The sequence below is a fragment of the Nyctereutes procyonoides genome, unplaced genomic scaffold (assembly GCF_905146905.1).
Source record: "Nyctereutes procyonoides isolate TBG_1078 unplaced genomic scaffold, NYPRO_anot_genome, whole genome shotgun sequence".
Classification (NCBI taxonomy): domain Eukaryota; kingdom Metazoa; phylum Chordata; class Mammalia; order Carnivora; family Canidae; genus Nyctereutes; species Nyctereutes procyonoides.
The window spans coordinates 32,871,411-32,894,613 of NW_026575135.1; the positions used below are offsets into that span (position 1 = coordinate 32,871,411).

The following is a 23,203-nucleotide window of genomic DNA, read 5'->3' on the forward strand; positions in this document are numbered from 1 at the left end:
GACAGAGCTGCCCGGGCGCCCCAGTATTTCTCATTTTTTAAAGAAAAATGTTGATAATTCCCAAGGCATTGTGGAAAAAAAGGAACAACTGATTCATTGGGAAGATGCTGAAGATGTTTGCCATGTCTTTTTCAGTAATTTCTGCCATAAAGATTATCCACTTTTAGGACAAATGGGTGTTATGTAACCTGCCAGCTATGCTGAAGAAAGCTACAAAACACACAAAGGTCTTGTTAGCTTTCAGTATCATTAAGGGAATTCAAAATTTTGCAGTTAACTTTGATTCTATTTAGTCAATTTGACTAAAGTGTACAACAGGCGAAAGTCTAACTTTGTTATCTTGTGCCTTTTGGCCACCACCATCATGGCTTCACCTGTACACTGAGAACTCAAGAGTATAAGAGAAAAAAAAATCCCCCACCACAGTTGTAAACAGATGGGATCAAAACAGAGTCATCCTTAAAAATACTTCAACAAGTTACCTTTGTAGACACTCTCCTCTGATTTCAGAAGCTGTGGTCTGTGCCTTTAAAAAGATGGAAACAAACAAACAAACAAACAAACAAAGATGGAAGCAGGGGCTCATGGGTGGCTCAGTCGGTGAAAGGTGAAGCATCTGCCTTCAGCTCAAGTCATGATCCTGGGGTCCTGGGATCTAGCCCCGCATCAGGCTCCCTGCTCAGTTGGGAGTCTGCTTCTCCCTCTCCCTATGCCCCTCCACACCCCCACCCCCACTCATGTTTGCTCTCTTGCTCACTCTCTCTCACAAATAAATAAATAAAATAAAATAAAAAAAGAAAGAAAGAAAAAAGAGAGGAAGAAAGAAAGAAAGAAAGAAAGAAAGAAAGAAAGAAAGAAAGAAAGAAAGAAAGAAACCAGCACTCATCAGTGTAGCTAGGAGGACTGAAACACAGCTGGTACCTGGGGAAGCAGCCAAGCTTCCAGCAGCAATTTGGAGTGCTTGTCCTCCCTCCTCCTGCTGTCACAACATTGCGGTCTTACCTACAGCTGAGCACCCTGCTGTCATTGTCATCAATCCTCAGCACTCCCCATGCTGGTTTCTCTTTTCTTTTCTGCCCAACCAGGCTTTGCCTCCTCGCCTTGGGCTTCCCCAACTTCTGCAGTCCTTACTTGGTGTATCTTGGCTTCCTCCCTATGTCAACAAGTCCCAGCATGTGGGACACGAGGAGGTGCAGACTTTCAATAAATATACTTGATGAGTAGAACTGAATTTCAAATGAATAGAAAAAATAAAAAATAAAATGCTACTAAAAAGGTAAAAGATTGCCAGACTCAAAATGGAAGAACATGGTCCTAGGGCACCCACAGCCACAAGTTATGAGAAAGTTGAATCCTAGTAGAACATAGATCCCCTGACTGCTCATAGTTGCATTCCTCTTAGATCGGAGAGAAGAGGTCAAGTGAAAAGCATATATGCTAAAATGAAACAGGTTCAAATAACTTTTAGCCCAGCTTGGCTTCTCTCACTTTTAGTAATGAAATCTCCAGAGGGATTTATTAGTCTTCTTATGAGAGCAATTAAAAGAAAAGAATGGCACAAGGGATATATATATATATATATATATATATATATATATATATATATAATAAAATATAATTTATTTTATAATATAATCTATATAATATATGTTATATATATAATATATATTTTATATACATATATATAATATATATATTTCTGGAAATCTATATACCATCCAATACTTAAACTTAATTCATTCAATGTATTCCCTGCTGATCTAGATTCATACTCACAGGCATTAAGATTGAGTTGAATGTAAACAAATTTGTTCTGTGCATCTTCCTGTAAAACCACCAAGCACAAACCAGAGCTGCAAAATAACTACAGTGCAAACAAATAAACCTTTCTGCTTATACTTAAGTCATGAAATTAGAAGTGCTTCTGAATTATTTTTCCTAATTTCGCAAATACCTACCATGTGACAAGCAATGCCAAGTATTTGCCCAACCATTTTGTCATTTAAATGACATAATAACCATTTTATTATCATTTTGAATTCACTAAAGAACACGAAGCTGAGAGAGATCACACAGCTATGATGAACTGAACTAAAATTTTAACTCAAGGTCCTCTCATTCCAAGGCCTTTCCTGAATGAAGAAAAGCTTAGCTCTTCTTGCCCGAAATCCTTGCTAAATTCAGGTAGTAACTGGATATAAAGTTTTAGCACCATTAATAATAACAACAAACACAAAGTATCATTACAGAGTATACTTTAAAATGTCAGATTGTTTCCCCTTGTATTTAAAATTAGAGGCGCATCTAGGTGGTGCAGGCAATTAAGGGACCAGCTCTTGATTTCGGCTCAGGTCATGATCTCAAGGTCATCAGATCAAACTTCGAGTTGGGCTCTGCACTCAGCAGGGAGTCTGCTTGAGATTCTCTCTCTTTCTCTCTTCCCTTCTGCCACTCCCCCTGTTTGCACATGCTTTCTCTCTCTCTCTAATAAATAAATCTTTAAAAAAAGAAAACAAAATCAGATCATGGATTTCCAAGCAGCAAAAAGACCAAAATTCAACCATTCTCATCAATATGTAACAGCATAATGAAGGCAAATGACCAAACTCTGAAGATAAACGGACATTCCTGAGAAGAAGCTCTGGCTCTGTATTTACTACCTCTATTTCTCTGGGTAAGTAATTTCACCTCTCTGAACCTCAGCTTCCTCATCTAGAACATGAAAAAGATAGTTTCTCCCACAGAGTATTGGCTCAAGGATTAAATCAAATTCCACACAATTACCCTAGGACAAAGCCAGGAAATCATAGCTGGTACAGTGAACTTTCAGGTTTTTGAGATTTAACTGATTTGCAGAATGAAGATGAAGTTAAACATATACATTCTCATACATAATACTATACTGTATATGTGCATGCATCTGTATAAATTAGGGCAATATACATGGTATTTTTAAATTATCATGATAATTGTTGCCTCTGGCATCAAACAGGCAGTGCAAAGTTGTAGCTTTGTCCAGCTCCTCCCCTTCCTTCAGTCTTACCACCCCCACCCTATCACTCTCTTCCAATCCAGGTCAGGATTTGACCTCTTCTCCCTCTTCTATGATGGCTGCTGCCTAACCTCCCCATGTATGCAGTTGAACTGCCAAGGTGACAAGGGTCCAAGTTCCCCCTGCACCCAACAACAGTTAGCTCTCACCCACAAAGCATGGAGCAAATATGATTACATTTACAGATTATTTGGGATTATTCGTGACCTTCCAACGCCTTGTCCTGCTCTGAGCCCCCACATACAAAACACCATATACCACTATCATCAACGCTTTTCTCCTGGTTAATTCATATATGACTCTTGCATCTTCTTCACCTGGCCTTCCTTAGGGCCCTTTAGCTAATATGTCTACACACTTAATGACAGGGAAATAATTTCCTCTTAAAGAAGCATTATATTTGATGTTTTGATAACTATGAAAATTTCCTTTCTCATATTAGGCTAAAGTCTCCTTTTGTATAATATTAATCTATGTGTTTTCTTCCCTTCAATGATCCTTAAAAAAGAAAAAAATCTTATCTAATCCCTTTTCTATGAAGTCAGATGAATTCCAGCTGGAGTTCCTTTATAAATCAGGTTGTACCACAAGGGTATTATGCTAAGTGAAAGATGCTAATCTCAAAAAATTATATACAGTATGATTCCATTTATATGACACTCTGTAAAAAGCAAAACTATAAGGACAGAAAACACATAAGTAGTAACCAAGGGCTGGGATCTGGGGAAGGAGGTGGTGGTATTAGTATCTGACCATAGGGAGAGCATAAGGGAATTCTTCTGAAATTATTCTGTACCCTGTTGTGTTGGTATATGGATAGCTACAATAATCTATACATGTAATAAAACTCATAGAACTATACACCTAAAAAAAGTGAATATTACTATCTGTAAATTTTTAAAAATTACATTTATTGATTTCTCACTATGGGTGTACTATAATTCTTTCATTTTAATCTTCAAAATAACCCCGTGAGAAATAAGTAACATTATTATCATCCTCAACTACAGGTAAGGAAACTGAGACACAGAGATTAACTAACTTGCCCAAAGTTATAACACTTGATAGAGGCAGAACGTAGATTTAACCCAAGTAATCTGACCCCAGAACTGAGTATCTCCACTGTCTCTGAAAGAGAATGAAAAGGAGGGGCATCTGGATGGCCCTTGATCCTAGTTCAGGTCTTGATCTCAGGGTTGTGAGCTCAGGCCTGGCATTGGGCTCCAGCTGGGTGCAGAGACTACTTAAAAAAAAATTTTTTTTTTTTTAATGAAAAGGAGCTTCACTTACCCTCTGTCAATGAAACCACATGACCTATTTAAGGAGTAGAACATCAGATAGAATTGCATCAACATAATTAGGCTGCAAATGGAACACAGCATATGTCACCAAGACAAACATATTTCTGGACCACAAAAACGTCTTAATTGCTGTTTTAATAACTAATATTGAAACTTGGCAGTTTCCAATTTTTCTTGCAATGAAATGTCTTCTTATTAATATACTAAATAAATTGTAAAATCAACTTTTTAATGTCTCTGTACACTGGTGGTAAAATCTTTTCTCAACTGTCCCTTAAGAAACCCTGCTTCTGGTGTAAAGAAATTGGAGTATATCAGTTGGAAGCTCAAATAAATTGTTTAAAATTTCAAAACTCATTCCACTCCTTCTCCCTCCCCACTTCCCCAAAGCTAAATCCTTCCGGATATTTTTTAGAACTAAAACCTCTTAGTAATGAGACAAGCAGATAAATACACCCACGTTTGGTGCCTTGTGGTCATTCTTACACATTCATGTAGGTTTCTCAGTGCCTGCGTTCTACATCCCCACAAACTCCATTCCATTCACTTTGCAAAAACAAAGCTATCACTGCAGAAGTGGCGCATGGCATGCCTCAAATTCAGTAGCAGCAGCAGCTGGAAAGAAAAAACAAAGGGAAAGAATTATGATGGCTTTTAAAAATAAGAGTTACAAAGAATGCCTAAATTTGGTAAGCATGATCTTGAGATAATACAGGTTGCTTAGTTCTGATGCAAAAAGTTGGTTCAAGGGGTAACTGAGTAGCTCAGTCGGTTAGGTATCCGACTCTTGTTTTCCACTTGGGTCATGACCTCGGGGTCCTGAGATCCAGCCCCATGTCAGTCGGGCTCCATGTTCCTCTCCCTCTGCCCCTGCCTCACTTTCTCTCCCCCCCAAAAAATAAATAATTTTTAAAATTTTTAAATAAAAGTTGGTTCCAAAAAGTCTGCTTCTGCATTAGTGTCCAATACTTGTTCACAATGGATTTAATCATTTCAGTGCTTTTTACGCAAGACAGATTACACATACAGTCGTGTATACATTCTCCATCTCCAGGGAAGAATGATCTGAGGTCTCTGTGACATTTCTGCCTCAGATCACCTTCCCTGAAAAATTCATGGAGCTATTCTCAGCCGACTACCATCATCTTCCAAACATCTGTAGCCTGAATCCCCTTACTATTCAGAGATAATTCTTCTAGTAAATTCTATACTTTATGTAAACTACAATTAAGTTTCATGCAAAGTCACATCAAAAAAGGAACCAAAGAAAGATTTGTAGAATCTAGTCAGTCGTTAGAGTCCAACAGTCCTGGCCACCTTCATCATTCTATCACTTGCCATCAGTGTAATACAAGACCTATTATTGAATTCTGTGGTCACCTTTCTTCTATAAAAGCTCTTTAGCCATATTTATGTTTCAGGGCTACCGTTAGAATCAAATAAGATGATGCTGACCTAACAAAGTTCTTGCCACATCCTAGGCTCTCTGTAAGTGATAGTTATAATTATAACCAAGGAAAGAAATCCTACAAATGGAACAGTGTTCGTCTATGGCCATATGCAGCTTTATTTCACAATGTTTCCTCAGGCAAATTTGCCTACTCCCTGCCTCAATATCAAGTTTGATCTTGTTACAAACTCATTGGCTTTTCAGTGTTAATTATTAGTTACCAGCACACTTCCCATGGAATACAATGGTTTTTGGTTTTTGAAATTAGGTTTAGGAGAGAAATATTTAAGAGATCTGAAATGGCTTTGCAACCTGATGCAGCTAGCAGGCGGATTGCATAATCGTAATTCACAGGCGCAAGCACACACGCCCACACACCCAGGAAATGTGGGGGTTCTTGTGGAAATCAGTAGCTTATCTATTATGTGCACTCCGGAGCTGTAAACAAGACCATGTGAAGACTCAGCTAGAATGCTTCCTCTGAGTCAGTATTAAACAAACTTCCGAACTGTTAGGGAAGGAAATAAAGCCACACTGTACCCCCAAAAGACACCCAAGACAGACAGACAGGGATTATGGGAGTTAATATTGAATTTCTGTCAGAGACTGATACAAGAATTAAAGTAAGTTTTGCCATAAAAATAAAATGCGCCTTAATAATGAAAAGCTAGCATGAATTGGCAAAAATTGTAATCTCCATACGACTGGCCTAATTTGCATGACTTATGTAGAATGGCAGGATTTTTTATAACCTTTGGTATTTTACTCCATGAGAATGCTAGCACAACTTCTATTTGGTGACAATAACATTAGTGTCATGGTCTCTAATATGGTGTTGGCTCAGAATGAATCAGAGACAAAGATCTCATAAATGGTGAAAAAGAAACCACCAGGAAATCACAGATTCTCGCTGACAGCATAGCATGATGCAGTGAAAAACACACAGGCTTTGAGGTCAGGGGTGTTCCAACTCTGTGCTTTCTAGTGTTGTGATATTGGGCATGTCACATCTCCTTACTGAGATCCCATTTTCTCACCTGTAAGATCATGATCTTGATGAGGCTCTTGTTAAGATCAAATTAGATATTAAATGAGTAAGTACTTTGACAAATACAAAGAGCTACATGAATATGAGGTATTATGATTCATTGCTTTATCCTGTAAATGTTCTCATATCAACAAAAAGTCAGAAATCAAGTTTAGAACACCCTAGAGTTGTTGCTTAAGGTAAATAATGAGTTCTAAAATTTATATCCGTTTTGGCCTTTGCAACATTTTTTTTAGAAAGGAAAAAAGATGGATACCACCCTTTATCTGGCAAGCCAGAGTGATAAGCTGAATCCAGAGAATGCTGCTCTTGCTTATGTATAATTTCATTTTTGAGTTTTAGAAGACAGAATACAGAAATCACCAATTATAGAATAAGAGGAAATGGGTAAAGCACTTTAATCCTTACCAATGTCCACAAAGTAGGATGTTTTATTAAGTGTTGTCTGGGTGCTCAGACAGTAAAGAACATTACCATTTCCGGCAACCCAAAGCTTGACCTTACACTTGGACTCCTGAAGGTAAACTTCCTGAGAGGAAATTAAATATAGAGAACCTCTTCCAGTTTGAGATACCAAAAACACTGTAAAAAACATTTAGGCTAAATTAATTTTTTAAAAATTTTACCCCCAAAATATTAAACCAAACAGAAAAGGCAGTGGTTTTTTTTTATTTAAAATGGGAAGTGAAAGCAAATCAAAGATGTCCAAAATATCCTTTTCTTCTTGCCTATGTCCCTATAAAAATGTGCCCTAAAGATGAGCATTCTTCCTTCTTGCCCTATAATATTCTTACTTAAATCTAATCTCCAAGCCTTAAAAATGAAAACATTCAACCAAAAGGGAAAGAAAGGAGAACAAATATGACTTATGTAAATTGTAAATCAAATCAAATATGAAATTTATGCACCCTATTTTCACTACTCAAGCCACCCAGGATGATTCAGATTTGCTTTCTTCTCAGAAAGCAGAAGGTACACCTTTTGGGTTCAGTGGACACTTTGAAAGGTCAAACAGAGTCCATCCTTCAGGCAGATGAAACATTGTTCTATTTTTAAAAGACCTCTAGAGAAGGAAATTCCACAAGCTTCCCCAGCTACACATTCCAGTGTCTATCAAATTGCACTGTCTGAAAATTTTTCCTTTTCTCTTATCTAAATCCCTTTCTGTAATGTAAGCCTGTTGCCTCCTGTCTGGTCCCTGATGGAGATGGTCATCATCCTTTGTAGATCAGTCTTCTCAAATGAGGCTCCTCTCAAATTCCACAAGCCAGAAACCACTCAATTTCTAATCTCCTTTGTCATAGTTCTTAAATCATTGCTGTTCCTCACCTACCATTTTCTGCCAAGTTTCGTTCCTTCGACCTTGTATTCATTTCATATATCCTCCAAAAATGATATTTTCAAAAGCAAAGGAAATGAAAATTAGCTGGTCACTTTACTGCACTAGAGCAACCTGTTCTTTATTTTCTTTGTTCTTGCCCTCCTCCGTACACATTTACACATTCTTGTAACTGCAATGTGTAATTTTATTGAATTTATTCCAAGGTTTAAAATTTCTCCTTCAGTTTCACAACCCAGAGCATGTATAGCATGAGCTAGCTCATCATTCTAACTTCAATAAAGCTGGGGCAAAGTTCATGAAGAATTTCTTCCTTCATTCAATACAATTGAATGATGGATTATGTAGTACTGAAACTCTTTCTCAGTTATGGGAACTAAAAGCATTGGGCACTGACCTTGCCCACACGCAGGTCATAACAAGACACACAGCCACACAGCCACTTAATTAGAATGAAAAAGATCCTGTGTAGATGATTCCTGCATCTACCTATAATGTGCAAACTTACGGTGACTGAGAGAGCTGGACCCCAGGGGAGGGCTGACCTGTAGAAGCCAGGAGTGGAAAGTCATTTGGTAGATACTTGGGAGAGACAGGAGCTGTAGATACATTGTCACTTCCTACTACCTATTAGAAGATCAGATCACCTAAGGACAGAATATTTAGTGTTATCAGAAATTTATATTTCTCTGCCTTCAAATTTATAGTTTTCTCTTTCAGGAACATTCCTCCTCTCCTAGTCCATGTATCTGATTCAGATAATTCACTGTTCAAGACTCAGGTCTAGGAATACTTGACTCAAGAAGCTGTCCCTAAGACTCTAGACTGAGTTGACTGTTCCTCTCCAGAGCTTCCACAGCAACCTCTGCCCACAGCACTTGCCACCTTTCTATTACTTTGGCTTTTTCTATCATTATAGGAGCAGAGATTTCTTGAGTGGAGACTATGTTTTCCTTACCTTTAAATCACTTGTGCTCATATTGCTTCTGCCACCCAAGTGGCAGAAGATATCCAAGAGTCTAGGTAAATCTTAAGTAGGATGAATATAAAGAAAACTAGACCTAAGTACATCAATAATCAAACTAGTGAAAACCAAAGATAAAGGGAAAATCTTGAATGCAGCTGGAGGGCAAAGAACATTACATGCAGGTGAACAATGATACAAATCATGCCTGACTTCTCATCACTCACAGTGGACACAAAACACAATAGAACACATGAAGTAAACAAACAAAAATCTACCAAACCAGCATTATATATCCAGAAAATATCCTTTGAAAATGAAAGTAAGGTGCACCTGGGTGGCTCAGTTGCTCTGCCTTTGGCTCAGGTCATGATCCCAGAGTCCTGGGTTCAAGCCCCATGTGAGGCTCCCTGGTCAGCAGGGAGTCGGCTTCCCCATCTCTGTCTGCTCCCCTGCTCCTGCTCTGTCGTTCTCTCCTTCTCAAATAAATACTTTTTAAAAGTTTTTAAAAAGACATAAAGTGGACTTTTTGAGATGAACAGAAACTAGAACATTTACTTTTTCAGGTTGAAGAAAATGACATCAGATGAAAGCTCAGGAGTTATAGGAAAGAATGAAAAGCAATCAAAATGGTAAATAGGAATAAATAGGAAGACTCTCTTTTTTCTTCTTTTAATTTATTTAAAAGACAACTGAAAATTTTAAAGCCTTCCAAGGATTGCCAAGCATTTGTGAAAATGTTTAACATAGAGATCAGAACCAAATAAGAAAGTTTCATTGAAGCACTTCATTTAATTCTTCAGAACACTGGGGACTAAAGAAGATTCTACAGGCTTCCAGAGAGAGGAAAAAGAAATCACATGTAAAGGATCATGAACAAAATTGTTTGGGACTTCTCAATTACACTGAAAGTAAGAAGACACTGCCTTCAAATATTTTAAGGAAATTATTTCCACATCTATTCAATCACATAGAAGGCAAAAATAAGGACTTCCTCAGACATTTAAGGACTCAAAAAAAAATTACCTCATATGCATCCTTTCTAAAGCTATTGAAGAAGTGTTCCAAAAAAGAAAGAATGGGTTATAAGAAATAGAAGTTTTGGAGCAAGAGTATAATAAGGAGAAATTTCAGGAGAACAGCTGTATACCAGATGTAGAGATAAAAACAGACTATTCATGGAGAAAAACTTCAAAACAATACATTTTTTACCATTTTCTGGGCTACTTAGTGGGTCTTTTCAACTCGGCAGCTTAAGTCCTTGTGGAAATGCTATTCAATTATTTGTTGCATTTGTTCTATTGCTCCATTTATTTCCCAGGCATATACCAAGGAAGCAGCAAAGACAGAAAAAACAAAAACAGGATAGAAAATAGAAGCTAGAGATAGATCAGAATCTAAGGATTCTTTTTTAACTTGAATTTTCCTGAAAGTTGTGCTCAAGGCAAGAAGTTCCAAACAGGGGTGCCTGGGTGGCTCAGTGATTGAGCGTCTATCTTTGGCTCAGGTCATGACCCCAGGGTCCTAGGATCTAGTCCCACATCAGGCTCCCCAGAGGGAGCCTGCTTCTCCCTCTATGTCTCTGCCTCTCTCTCTCTCTCTCTCTCTGTTTCTCATGAATAAATAAATAAAATGTTGAAGAAGAAGAAGAAGAAGAAGAAGAAGAAGAAGAAGAAGAAGAAGAAGAAGAAAGAAGAAGAAGAAAAAGAAAAGAAGAAGAAAAGAAGAAGAAGAAGAAGAAGAAGAAGAAGAAGAAGAAGAAGAAAGAGAAGGAGAAGGAGAAGAAGATTCAAACAGGGAGCAGAAGTGAGGGAAAAGTAAGGGATAAAGTGGAAAAAAGTAAATGCACAGATTCATTATTAAAATAACTACTGTAGGCAAGTGGCACTCAGTCCTGACAGGAATTTTCTAGAGAGGATATAGAGGGCCTTTTGAAACTGTTTACCTGAGAATTGATGTTGGCTTTTTTTTTTTAAAGATTTTACTTATTTATTCATGAGAGACACACAGAGAGAGGCAGAGACATAGGCAGAGGAAGAAGTAGGCTCCTTGCAGGGCACCCGATGTGGGACTCGATCCCAGGACCCCAGGATCACAACTTGAGCCAAAGGCAGATGCTAAAGCACTGAGCCACCCAGGCACCCTGAATTGATGGTTTTGATCCACTGACCAAATCGCACATCAAGTGAAACTTACTTGAGGATATATCAATCCCTGTATCTCTCCAGACTGAGCATATCTGCTTGAACAGAGAGCTTTCCAAAGGCATCTGTGGCTTTGGAAATACCCGGGAGCAAAAGCGCATAGCAGCCAGTGCTTGAGAGAAGTTGTGAGTCGGAGGTAAGCCAAACTACCCACTGAATGTGCACAGAGATCAGAGATGAAGGTTGCAGGATGTGAGGCAGGAATCCAGAAGCAATGCATATAGTCTATTCTTTGTATCCCTCAGAGGTACCTATGCCGCTAAGCCACAATCCCTACACATGACTTCATAGGTAAAGATTACTGTGGTAATCGGCAGTCTTCACTGCTACCACTGGTCCCAAAGTTATAACTGATGTTTTATCACCTCCTTCCTCCACTGCCCATATTAAACATCCCTCTCCTTCAGCCACGACTCCTACTTGTCTAATTCTCTAGCCTAGTGGGGGTGATGTAGCCTTCATCCCTGAGCTGGCTGAGTTCTTGGATATCTTGCTGCTGTCAGGCCAAGGTTGCTGCACTTGTCACTTACCATTATCACCAGGAATGTGATGTGAATGGCAAGAAGTGCCCATGGTTGACCCATACCTTGCCAGTCAGTGCCTTAGCTATCTCAGATTGGCCAAGGCTTTTCCTCAGGTCTCCTCTTCCCAAATCACTCCCATTGAGAGTCTAGTACTATATGTCTTAGCTTGGGTTCTACCAGAAAGTGAAGCCCTAGTCAAAGAGATAATTCCAGAGTACAAGTAGGGGACCAGAGAAAATGGGGGAAGGGAGAAATGTATATATAAAGTGCATTTCTGATATCATAGCTCTTGGACTCTGGGGCTAAGTTCTGGTGTCTAAGAACATACAGGAAGTATTTCAGAACTGTCCTCGAGAAGAAGGACAATTTCGGGAAGCATTAATCCATAGGTTCCCATCCCTCGTTGATTGAAAATTGCTCTCAAAGTTAACTTTCATAAATTTGGGGGCTCCATGTATAAGTTTTACAACTAGGGTCTCATTCCCAGCTGTAGCATTGGAGAAGTCCTGGAGCAAAAAGTAAATAATGTGTGGTGTTCTGAGATGAGATGAGACTCTGTTGTGATATGAGTCAAACCCAGAAGAGTGATTACCTCTAGGTTGGAAGCAGATGTGAGGCTGAGTAGATGTGAGTTTGGGTCCCAGAGGCTCTGATCCAGTCTCCATGAGCTTCTCAAGGAATTTGGACTTAATTTGGTAAAACATAGCATCCTTTGTCATAAGTATATGCACAGACATATATATTTTATAACCTCAAGAAATTTGAAAATCCCTCACACAGACCACCTGTTCCCTTTATCCCTGTATCATATCATGACTGGCAACCAGGAACAAGAAGCAATCATGAAATGGGCAACAGACACGAACAGAAATCTCACAGAGGAAGACATAGACATGGCCAACAAGCACAGGAGAAAATCCTCCACATCACTTGCCATCAGGGAAATACAAATCAAAACCACAATGAGATATCACCTCACACCAGTGAGAATGGGGAAAATTAACAAGGCAGGAAACAAATGTTGGAGAGGATGTAGAGAGGGGAACCCTCCTACACTGTTGGTGGGAATGTGAACTGGTGCAGCCACTCTGGAAAACTGTGTGGAGGTTCCTCAAAGAGTTAAAAATAGACCTACCCTATGACCCAGCAATTGCACTGTTAGGGATTTACCCCAAAGATACAGATGCAATGAAACGCCGGGACACCTGCACCCTGATGTTTACAGCAGCAATGTCCACAATAGCCAAACTGTGGAAGGAGCCTCGGTGTCCATCGAAAGATGAATGGATAAAGAAGATGTGGTTTATGTATACAATGGAATATCACTCAGCCATTAGAAACGACAAATACCCACCATTTGTTTCGACGTGGATGGAACTGGAGGGTATTATGCTGAGTAAAATAAGTCAATCGGAGAAGGACAAACATTATATGGTCTCATTCATTTGGGGAATATAAAAAATAGTGAAAGGGAATAAAGGGGAAAGGAGAAAAATGTGTGGGAAATATCAGAAAGGGAGACAGAACATGAAAGACTTCTAACTCTGGGAAACGAACTAGGGGTGGTGGAAAGAGAGGTGGGCGGGGGGTGGGGGTGACTGGGTGACAGGCACTGAGGCACTTGACGGGATGAGCACTGGGTGTTATTCTATATGTTGGCAAATTGAACACCAATAAAAAATAAATTTATAAAAATAAAAAATAAATCTTTTAAATTAAAAAAAAAGAAGCAAACACGGATAGAAGATGTAGTAAAAGAAGAGTTAAAAGTCAGTGGACAGAGCAAATAACTTTGGAAATGAGTAGGGTCTCCACCTCACAGTAAAAGGTACTGAGTATAAACCCTCTACTCCAATTGCTAATTTCTTTTTCTCACAAGAACAAGAGTTCACAGTTCTGATACTGCTATACATGTACCCTGGATTTGGCAGACAGTGGGAGCAACTTTTGACACTGTTGGAGTGGGAGCACACAGATAAGCAAAGGGGGCAAATGCTAAAATGATACAAGTGTTAACAGAGTGGAGTTAGAAACATCAGTAGGAACTCATGTTTAGGTGGAAAAGCTAGTGTCATCCAACAAACGCTGGTGAGCATGTCAATGGTACATAACTTTTTAGTATGTGTTCATGAGAGCCTTAGAATGCTACTCATATGTGACTCTAGTCATCGATCCTAGGGGTTGTCAAGCTGTTTCTGTAAAGGCCTGAGAGCAACTATTTTAGGCTTTGTGGGCCACATGGGATCTGTGGAGATGTCACCATTCTGCCCCTCGTAACATGACAGCAGCCCTCAGGGAGTCCGTGAATGAGTGAACGTGGCTGTGCCCCACTCAGACAGAGAGCCAGATTTAGCCCGTAGTCAGCCAATCCCTGATCTTTTCTAACAAATAACAAAAGTGAAAGAAAATGCACAAACAAAACATGTGCCATCTGAGCTCAACTACGGAAGAAGTACTTGTAGAGAAATGTGTTAGCAGAAACGCCTTGAAGATGTTACCCAGATTTTTCCCTGGATGGTAGACTAAGAACTTTTTCCCCTCCTTATTCCTACAGGTGCACTTTCGGGGTATTGATAATATGAAAAAGATATCCTATAACCAGTGTCTTGAATTTGTACTTTCCTCAGTAAGCTAGAGACTCCCAGGCCAGTTTGAGATTTAGAAATATTCTTACTGGGGATACTTAGACATTCACACACACACAAAAATACTTTAGTCAATTTTCATCCAAGTGTCCCCAGTTGTTTTTGGCATTCATCAGAAGCCATCTTTGGAGGTAGTACTTGCTTCTAATCAATTCAGATTATAATTCTGAATCTATTGTTGGTATTTCACAAAATGCTTCACTTCTTCTGGAGCTTCTGGAACTCTCTGAGGATCGCCTACAGCCACAATATTGGAAAATGTTGCCTGCTCTCCTAAAGCTCTTTTTAATGACTCATGTTCTTAATAGCCTCTGTTTAAGTGACAAAAGAACCAGTGTTGTTAGGAGGGATGTACTGTGCATTACACAAGTTTACCCTGGCAAGCCACAGGCCCTGATCTGCAATTCCGAGTCAGCACTTTTGGTCTCACTAACATGAATACAGATGGGGGTGCGGGCTGCTCCAGGCTCTTCCCGTGGCCAAGCAAAACATGGAAAAACAAAGGCCTTTATAAGCTCGGTGCTGACCACAGTCCCTACAGTATTGCTAAAGTCACATTTTTCCTTTGACATTTCATCTACTGAACACCTCTCACCTGAGACAAATCAGATTGCACGCACGGCCAGGACTTTGACTTGTTGTTCTAGTGAGGCTATGTGATTGCTTCCTTTGGAAAAGGAAAAATGGGGCATTTTTTGGTCTTTCTCTAAGAACTTACAAAAGAACCCCATAGCTCTCTGAATACAGGCTACACACTGAGGACAAGTGAGCCTAGAGCACAGGCACAGAGTTAGGCTGACACTATGCAAATAAAGGAAAATGAAGAAAACGAGGCCATCATGTGAGACCATTCAAGGGGGAGAAACATATGCTCACTCGGCATCGTTAGCACCCCAAAAAGCCCTACCTTAGCCACCGCAAATGCCCTTACTCCCTCCATTACTCTCAGAAGGATATTTGTGCTATTAAAGGACTGTCATCATATTCTGGTTTAAATCTACTTGTTTCTATCTATTTCTTTCCCTAGAAATATGCTCTGTGTGAGGGCAGAGACTATAGTCTTGTTTTTAGTTTTTGTTGTGTCTGATGTTTTCTGTAGTAAATACGTGATAAGTATTTGTCGAATGCGTAGATGAATAACAGAATAATAGTAGAAAGACACTGGATCACTTATCAGTGAGTGGTCTAGTCTGGCTCTAGCATTAGCTGTTAGGTATCATAATGAGATTCCCACTAGGACGGAAACATCCACCCCAAATCTTAGCAAACTACATCAGAAAGCATTTATTCCTGCCCGCAAGCCTGCAGGCTTGCTGAAGCTTTACTAGGCTTGGTTACAACCAGCCTTCAGGTTGGAGTCAGGTTGGCTCCACCTGTCTCCTCACTCTGGCACCAGCTTCTGCTTGCAGCATGCTTTCATTGTGAATGGCAGAAGCACAAAGCAGAGAACAGAAACACATAAACCTCTTCAAGTGTCAGCTTGGAACTGACACACTCACTTCTGCCTATTCCATTGACCAAAACAAATCATATGCCCAAGCCCAACTCCAGGGGGCAGGGAAATAGACTCCACACAGCACACCACAGCAAGAATGAGTGGGGAAGGAAGTATTGTGGACAAATAATATCGCCTACTGCATTAGACAAGCAAAATTCATAGTTTCCATTTCAGGGGGAAAAAAAGAGAATGAAAATTCCAGTCCTGATAAGCACAGAGCTCTTCAGAGGGCCAAATGCTCTCCTGGAGACATTATATAATTAAAAGTGTTTAACCAAGACCTAAACATTGTATAGGCACCAGATAATGATTGAAAATGACAGGTCATTTTCTTTTCTTATAGAAAAAAAAGACTACAGTCAAAAATACAATATGATCATTGCTTCACGTAAGTTGTGTATAAAATATTGTGGGAACAGGAGACAGAGCTATGAAGTTGGCCTGGGTGATGTTCATGACGTTCTGCAAGCTACTTTAAGATTAAGGAAGAGCAACCATTGTGGAGAACAGGGAAGTGGAAGTGTGTAGGAAGACAGGAGGCGTTAGCTTTATCAGTAACATTTCCTTTTCAGGATAAAAAGGAAAGATTTGAAACAAATATGGCAAAAACCAAAGTTATCATCTGATAAATCTAGATGTTGATAAAATGGAGTCTGTTACACTATTTTCTGTGTATGCTTGAAATATTTTATAATTAAAAATTGGAATTTATAAATAATTTTAAAATAGGTGCCTGGCAGACAAAGAAGGGAAGGGGGATATTTTGGGCAGAAAGAGCACAGGTGGTAGGAAAAGCGACTCAGTCTTAATGGATAAAAGAGTGTGAGGGGGAATGGTGGAAGAGAATAAGACAGAGGAATGGGAAGAGACTGTAGAGTTTTGTAGAGCTGCTGTACAAATAAATACTGGGTGGTTTAGAACAGCAGAAATGTATTGTTCTACTGTCCTCAATCTGAGGTCAAGGTATCATCAGGGCTGGTTCCTTCTAAGGATTCTGAGAGGAATCTGTTCCACGCTTCTGTCCTAGCTTCCAGTGATAGCCAATAATTCTTGGCATTCCTTGGCTTACACATACCTCACCCCAATCTCTGACTCCACCTTCACATGGCATTCTCCTTGTGTGTCTCTGTCTTCACATGGCCATCTCCCCACCGTGCCCATCTCTACATCCAAATTCCCTCTTCTCATAAGGACACCAGTCATGTTGGATTAAGAGCCCACTCTACTCCAGTACAGCCTCACCTGGATTTAACTAATGACATCGGCAACAACCCTGTTTCCAAAAAAGATCACATTCTGAGGTAGTGAGGATCTCATCAGACCTAAACAGATCTTTTGGGGAGACACAATTTAACCCAGAAGAGGAATCAAGACATTGCTACTACTTTTTAAGCTATTATTATCAGCAAATTTTTGTATTTCCTAAAAAACATTCAAAGGAAGAGCACAGTATATAGTCAACCAATTGAAAAACCTCCTTAGGGCACCTTGACTTAGCTGAGTATGAAAGGAAGGAAATCACAAGGATGGTGCTTTCTGCATTTCGTCCACTTTATTCTTCATGCGTCTCCCAGGCTAACCCACATTACGCTCTGCTTCACAGCAGCCCACACGGAGTGACTCACCATCCTGTCCCATCAGTTTTGTCATCCGGAGAAAAAACCCTCCGGCTACTACCACCACTCTTTGGGATGGCAGTGTTTTGCCCTGAAGTTAATTTTCAACTCTGGGCTCTTTCGAAACTAGCTTACACACCAGCATCTGGCACCAGTGGCCTGCTTCTTGTTTTATCTCTGCTTTAGGAAACTTCCTAAGTAAGTTCTTCACAATGTCTGGGCAGAATATTCAGACCTTAATAGTCTGTTTTCCATTTTACGACTATAAAACACAGTGAGCTACTTCAAATCAGTTCTTAGACTACTTGGCCCATCCGTTAGTCTAGCCAAATGCTCTTCCCTCCAAATGTACCATGGAGCTCTTGTCAATTTCTCTGTCCCCTGCCCCCATTTCACACCACTCTCTCCTTTGCTCCCTATTCCGAAAATCCACTTCCTTCTTCCTTGAACTTTCCAATGCCTTTTCTTTTCTTTTTTTTTGGGGGGGGGGTATTTTTATTTATTTTTACTTTTTTAAAAATTTAAATTCAATTTGCCAACATATAGTATAACACCCAGTGCTCATCCCATCAAGTGCCCTCCTCAGTGCCCGTCACCCAGTTACCCTATCCCCTGCCCACCTCCCCTCACAACCCTTAGTTTGTTTCCCAGAGTTAGGAGTCTCTCATGGTTTATCTCCCTCTCTAATTTTTCCCACTCAGTTCCCATAATTTCCCTTGTAATCCCTTTCACTATTTCTTATATTCCACATATGAATGAAACTATATGAAGATTGTCCTCCAACTGATTTATTTCACTTAGGATAATGCCCTCCAATAAATGGTGTTGGGAAAATTGGACAGCCACATGCAGAAGAATGAAACTGGACCATTCTCTTATACCATTCACAAAGATAAATTCAAAATGGTTGAAAGATCTAAATGTGAGACAAGATTCCATCAAAATCCTAGAGGAGAACACAGGCAACACCCTTTTTGAACTTGGCCACAGCAATTTCTTGCAAGATACATCTATGAAGGCAAAAATGAACTACTGGGACTTAACCAAGATAAAAAAAACTTCTGCATAGAAAAAAAAAAAGTCAACAAAATGAAAAGGCAGCCTAAAGAATGGGAGAAGATATTTGCAAATGACCTATCAGACAAAGGGCTAGTATCCAAGATCTATAAAGAACTTATCAAACTCAACACCCAAGAAAAAAAAATCCAATCACAAAATGGGCAGAAGACATGAACAGACATTTCTCCAAAGAAGACATAGACATGGCCAACAAGAACATGAGAAAATGCTCCACATCACTTGCCATTAGGGAAATACAAATCAAAACCACAATGAGATACCACCTCACACCAGTGAGAATGGGGAAAATTAATAAGACAGGAACCAACAAATGTTGGAGAGGATGTGGAGAAGGGGGAACCCTCTTGCACTGTTAGTGGGAATGTGAACTGGTGCAGAGATTCTGGAAAACTGTGTGGAGGTTCCTCAAGAAGTTAAAAATGGAGCTATCCTACAACCCAGCCATTGCACTGCTGGAGATTTACCCCAAAGATACAGATGTAGTGAAACGCTGGGACACCTGCACCTCGATGTTCATAGCAGCAATGTCCACAACAGCCAAACTGTGGAAGGAGACATGATGTCCTTTGACAGATTAACGGATAAAGAAGATGTGGTAATATATACAATGGAATATTACTCGGCCATCAGAAGAGACAAATACCCATCATTTGTTCCAATGCCTTTTCTACCTCCAGGCATTTCACAAGGTTCTTCCTCCAGCTCTTCAAAGGTCTACTCTCTCTCAAACTTCACTCTCATTCTCAAATAGCGCTTCTTTGGAGAGGTTGTCTGTACCACTCTTCTCTAGAATAGTTTCTTCATACTTATTGTGTCGTGTATTTCCTTCTATAGTTAATTGTTCATATCATTATTTACTGGTTTATTGTATGTCTCCTTTATAAAATGAGAACATGTTCTCATCACATGGGGGTCGCTGTGTTCTCACCCCAGCCCCGGAGGCCAGCACCCCCACCCGGACCCACAGGCCCCACAGTGGCCCGAGGGGAGCAGGGAGCAGCTCCCACTCACCTGTGACCTGTCACTGTGTGAGCACTCACACTTCATACACTGGGGTACTGGGGAGAGTGGGATAGTTCGGGCACTGTGAGCCAGATCCGGAGCACGAGTGCCTCCACCTGCCTGCGGACACAGGGTAAGCGCCAGGCAGCAGTGGAAACCTGAGGCGCCACAGTTCCACCCACAACGGGGCCCTTTGTCATCACTGTAGGTCAGCGGGGTCCAGTCAGCACTAAAAAAAAACCAAACAAACAAAAACACCTCACCTTGTTCAATAATAGCCTCTGCTGCTCATGCAGTGCCTGGCACATAATGTGTGCCTAATAAATATAAATTAAATGAGAAAGGTAAAAATTTGAGCTCAGGCCTTCTCCAAATCTTCACAAGTTTAGGCTCTAAGCTGTTAGTGCTGGTGTCCTAGACCTCTGATTTTGTTTGCTGGGTTACTGACACTTTATTCCGAAGTCCCTTATCTTGGTTTTTTTACTTCATTCCAAAGTTCTGGATTCCAGACCCTATTTATAAGAGACAGGGACCTAGAGGATCAGCTGGTCTTCTCCTGGCCTCTTTCTGCACTTGAGTTTTTGTGTCCCAGATATAATTGCTGCTTCTATCTGTCTTGGTTAATAACCACAGAATTGACCCTAAAACAGTCAAAGCTCTTCTTGTCTGAGTTAGTCCCTGTCTTCCTTCTTTCTTATGCCTATCTTTCCAATCTAAATCTTCCTTATTTTGTTTCTACCCCAATCACACCATGACAACAAACATAAAGGAGTGGTTCCTATGCACACATTTTTAAAAGCTAATCATTCCAACTCACAGCAACCTCTATTGGACACTTGTGCAACACTACTAGTACATCTGTCTCACTAAATTACAATTAATCTCCACATCAACAATTAGGATCAATGTATTTGCCAACTCCAATATTGATATGGACAAGCCTTGCAATGTTTTCAAGTTTGAATAATTTTGGACAACTTTCAGATACAGCAGAGACCTTTGATAGCACTGACAGTGGGTATCCTCGAAGACTCCTCTCAGCAAACCTAGTTCTATCACTTTCCTTAAAATCCAGGGTCCAGAAAGCATTTGAGAAAAGCTACTGTGAGTTGTCTGGATATTATCCAAGCTCTGGATACCATAGTTAGTCACATGGAATGTGGAATGGGCTAGACGTCTTGGAATTGTTCTCGTTAAACTGGTGCAAGTCATTGACCCAAAAGCTTTAATAATCATTATTTGTTTAACAAGTTCCTGTGAGGAAAGCTATGCAGTTGTCTTGTGAAGTAGCTTCTTAAAAGGCTTTTATTTTGTCTGGATATGATAAGAATCACTACATGGTATGTCTAACTGATGACTTAGTGCTCTTTCAGTGCATAGAAACTTCTATGGGAAAAAGAATTGGACAATAAGGACCAATGACTTAATACATGCCATGTTTCCAATTCAATTTGCTTTGATAAAAATCAAATAATCCCCAGGAACACAAATATTTATCTACAGTGATTGGACAGTCTGTTAAAATTGGCATTCTCAGTCCCTCCAAAACATTCGTTTGTCCTTTATACGACCCACACATTGTCAAGAGGTTAATAATGTTGAAAAATTCCTGTGGCGTTTTTAGTTTTTGTGCTATCTGGCAGAGAAACATCAGGATTCTTAACTTTGTTTTCAACATAGCACATTCTTTATTCACAATCAATGTTCCTCTGTATTAGTCAACAAAATAGGAAACATTTTTAAATTCTGAAATCACTGTAAATTCATAGCATTTTTCCTTTGAAGTAAAATACTTTACACGACTACAATGAGACATGAAAAGAATTTGTATGATCAGAAAAAAAAAGAATTTGTATGGTCAGAAGGGTCAACAATCAATAGAATAATAATGTGTCCGTAGTGAAATAGACAAGATTTTTTTAATTTTTTTAATTTTTTTTTTTTTGCTTTTGAGGTAGATTCTTTTTTTAGCTTTTATTTTTTATTTGTTTTAATTTTTTATCTAAATTCAATTTGCCAACACATAGTATAACACCCAGTGCTCATCCCATCAAGTGTCCTCCTTAGTGAATAGATCAAGATTTTAAACTTTAAAGGTAAACAGGTATTATTATTTAAGCATTTGGTAAAGTGATTTTTATACATGCTAGTTTTTATTTTATATTATAGAATATATTTCAGAATATGATTCAACTCTAAATACAACTCTAATATACTGCATTGCTTATGTATAAATATTATTCTCTCCTACTTGGACACTGTCTTAATTACGACATTCTTCCTTGGTAAGCCTCAAATATCTTGGCATCAAAGTAAAATGTACTGTAAAAAATATAAGTAATCTCCAATAAAACTATGACCGATAAATCCTTTTATCGAATATGTCAAGTACATGTTAAATCATAAAATCTCATAGGACTTACTGTAGAGAACACCTTTATACTTTCAAGGTTACTATCTTTTTTCTTTGGATTTTATTTATTTATTTATTTATTTATTTATTTATTTATTTATTTAGAAAGAGAGAGCAAGTGGGTGGAAGGGCTAAGGGCGAGGGAGAGAGAGAATCCCAAGCAGACTCTGAGCCAAGCATGGAGCCAGACAGAGGGCTTGATCCCAGGATCCAGAGATCATAACCTGAGCCAAAATCAGACACTTAACCAACTAAGCCACCCTGACATCCCTTATGGTTACTATATTTATATACGTTTGATTCCTAATGTGTTTCAAACAAGACTTTGAAAAAAATAATTTATAATTAGTAAGATATGGCAATAAATAATAGTCATCAAGTTCAAAAACATACATGGGCTTGACTTCCTTCAATAAATCTCAGGTGTTTAGAAGAAAAGTACAGTGTGAAGAAAACTTCTCACATCAAAACAGCAAGTAAAGAAGTAAAACCCCAAATTCTAACCCATCAGGGTAATGGAAGCCTCTAAAAACAGTAGGTTGTATAGCTTCCCATTAGTCTATAGGATAAGCATGTTGCTATTAAAAAGTAAAGCAATAGACCACCATTTTTCTTAAAGTGACATGTAGGCCAGAGATGTTTCCATTGTCCGCAACTGTCCTCAATTTCTTTTTTGGACCTAATATCTCCACCACTACCTTTGTTTACCTTATCCACTGACCCCACCCCTCCCTATCTCCTTTGCCTCCTTCAAACCAATCGTGCCCCACGAACCCATCCTGACCAACCCATCCCAACCAGCCTGGTTCATGCTTATCTCCACCTTTATACCTACAGCTTCACTCTCACATATAAGTTTCCCTGTTCACGGCTCTTTTGCCATGGGTCCATGTTCAGCAGCTGTTCTGTTTGTGTGTCAGAGCTTGCGTTTTGGAATCATTCTCCCTGTGCTCAAATCCCAGCTCTGCTTTTTTTTTTTTAAAGATTTTATTTATTTATTCATGAGAGACACACAGAGAGAGAGGTAGAGACACAGGCAGAGGGAGAAGCAGGCTCCATGCAGGGAG

The 23,203-nt window shown here is 39.4% G+C and overlaps 1 long non-coding RNA gene across 1 annotated transcript in view; it reads right to left on the reverse strand.

Moving 5' to 3' along the window:
* Positions 1-1,759: 1,759 nt before the first annotated feature.
* The window catches only part of LOC129494507 (uncharacterized), an 85,847-nt gene continuing 64,403 nt past the window's right edge, over positions 1,760-23,203 (reverse strand). The window contains exon 4 of the long non-coding RNA XR_008661361.1: positions 1,760-4,968. This is a non-coding gene — a long non-coding RNA (uncharacterized LOC129494507). The remainder of the gene's footprint in view (positions 4,969-23,203) is intronic.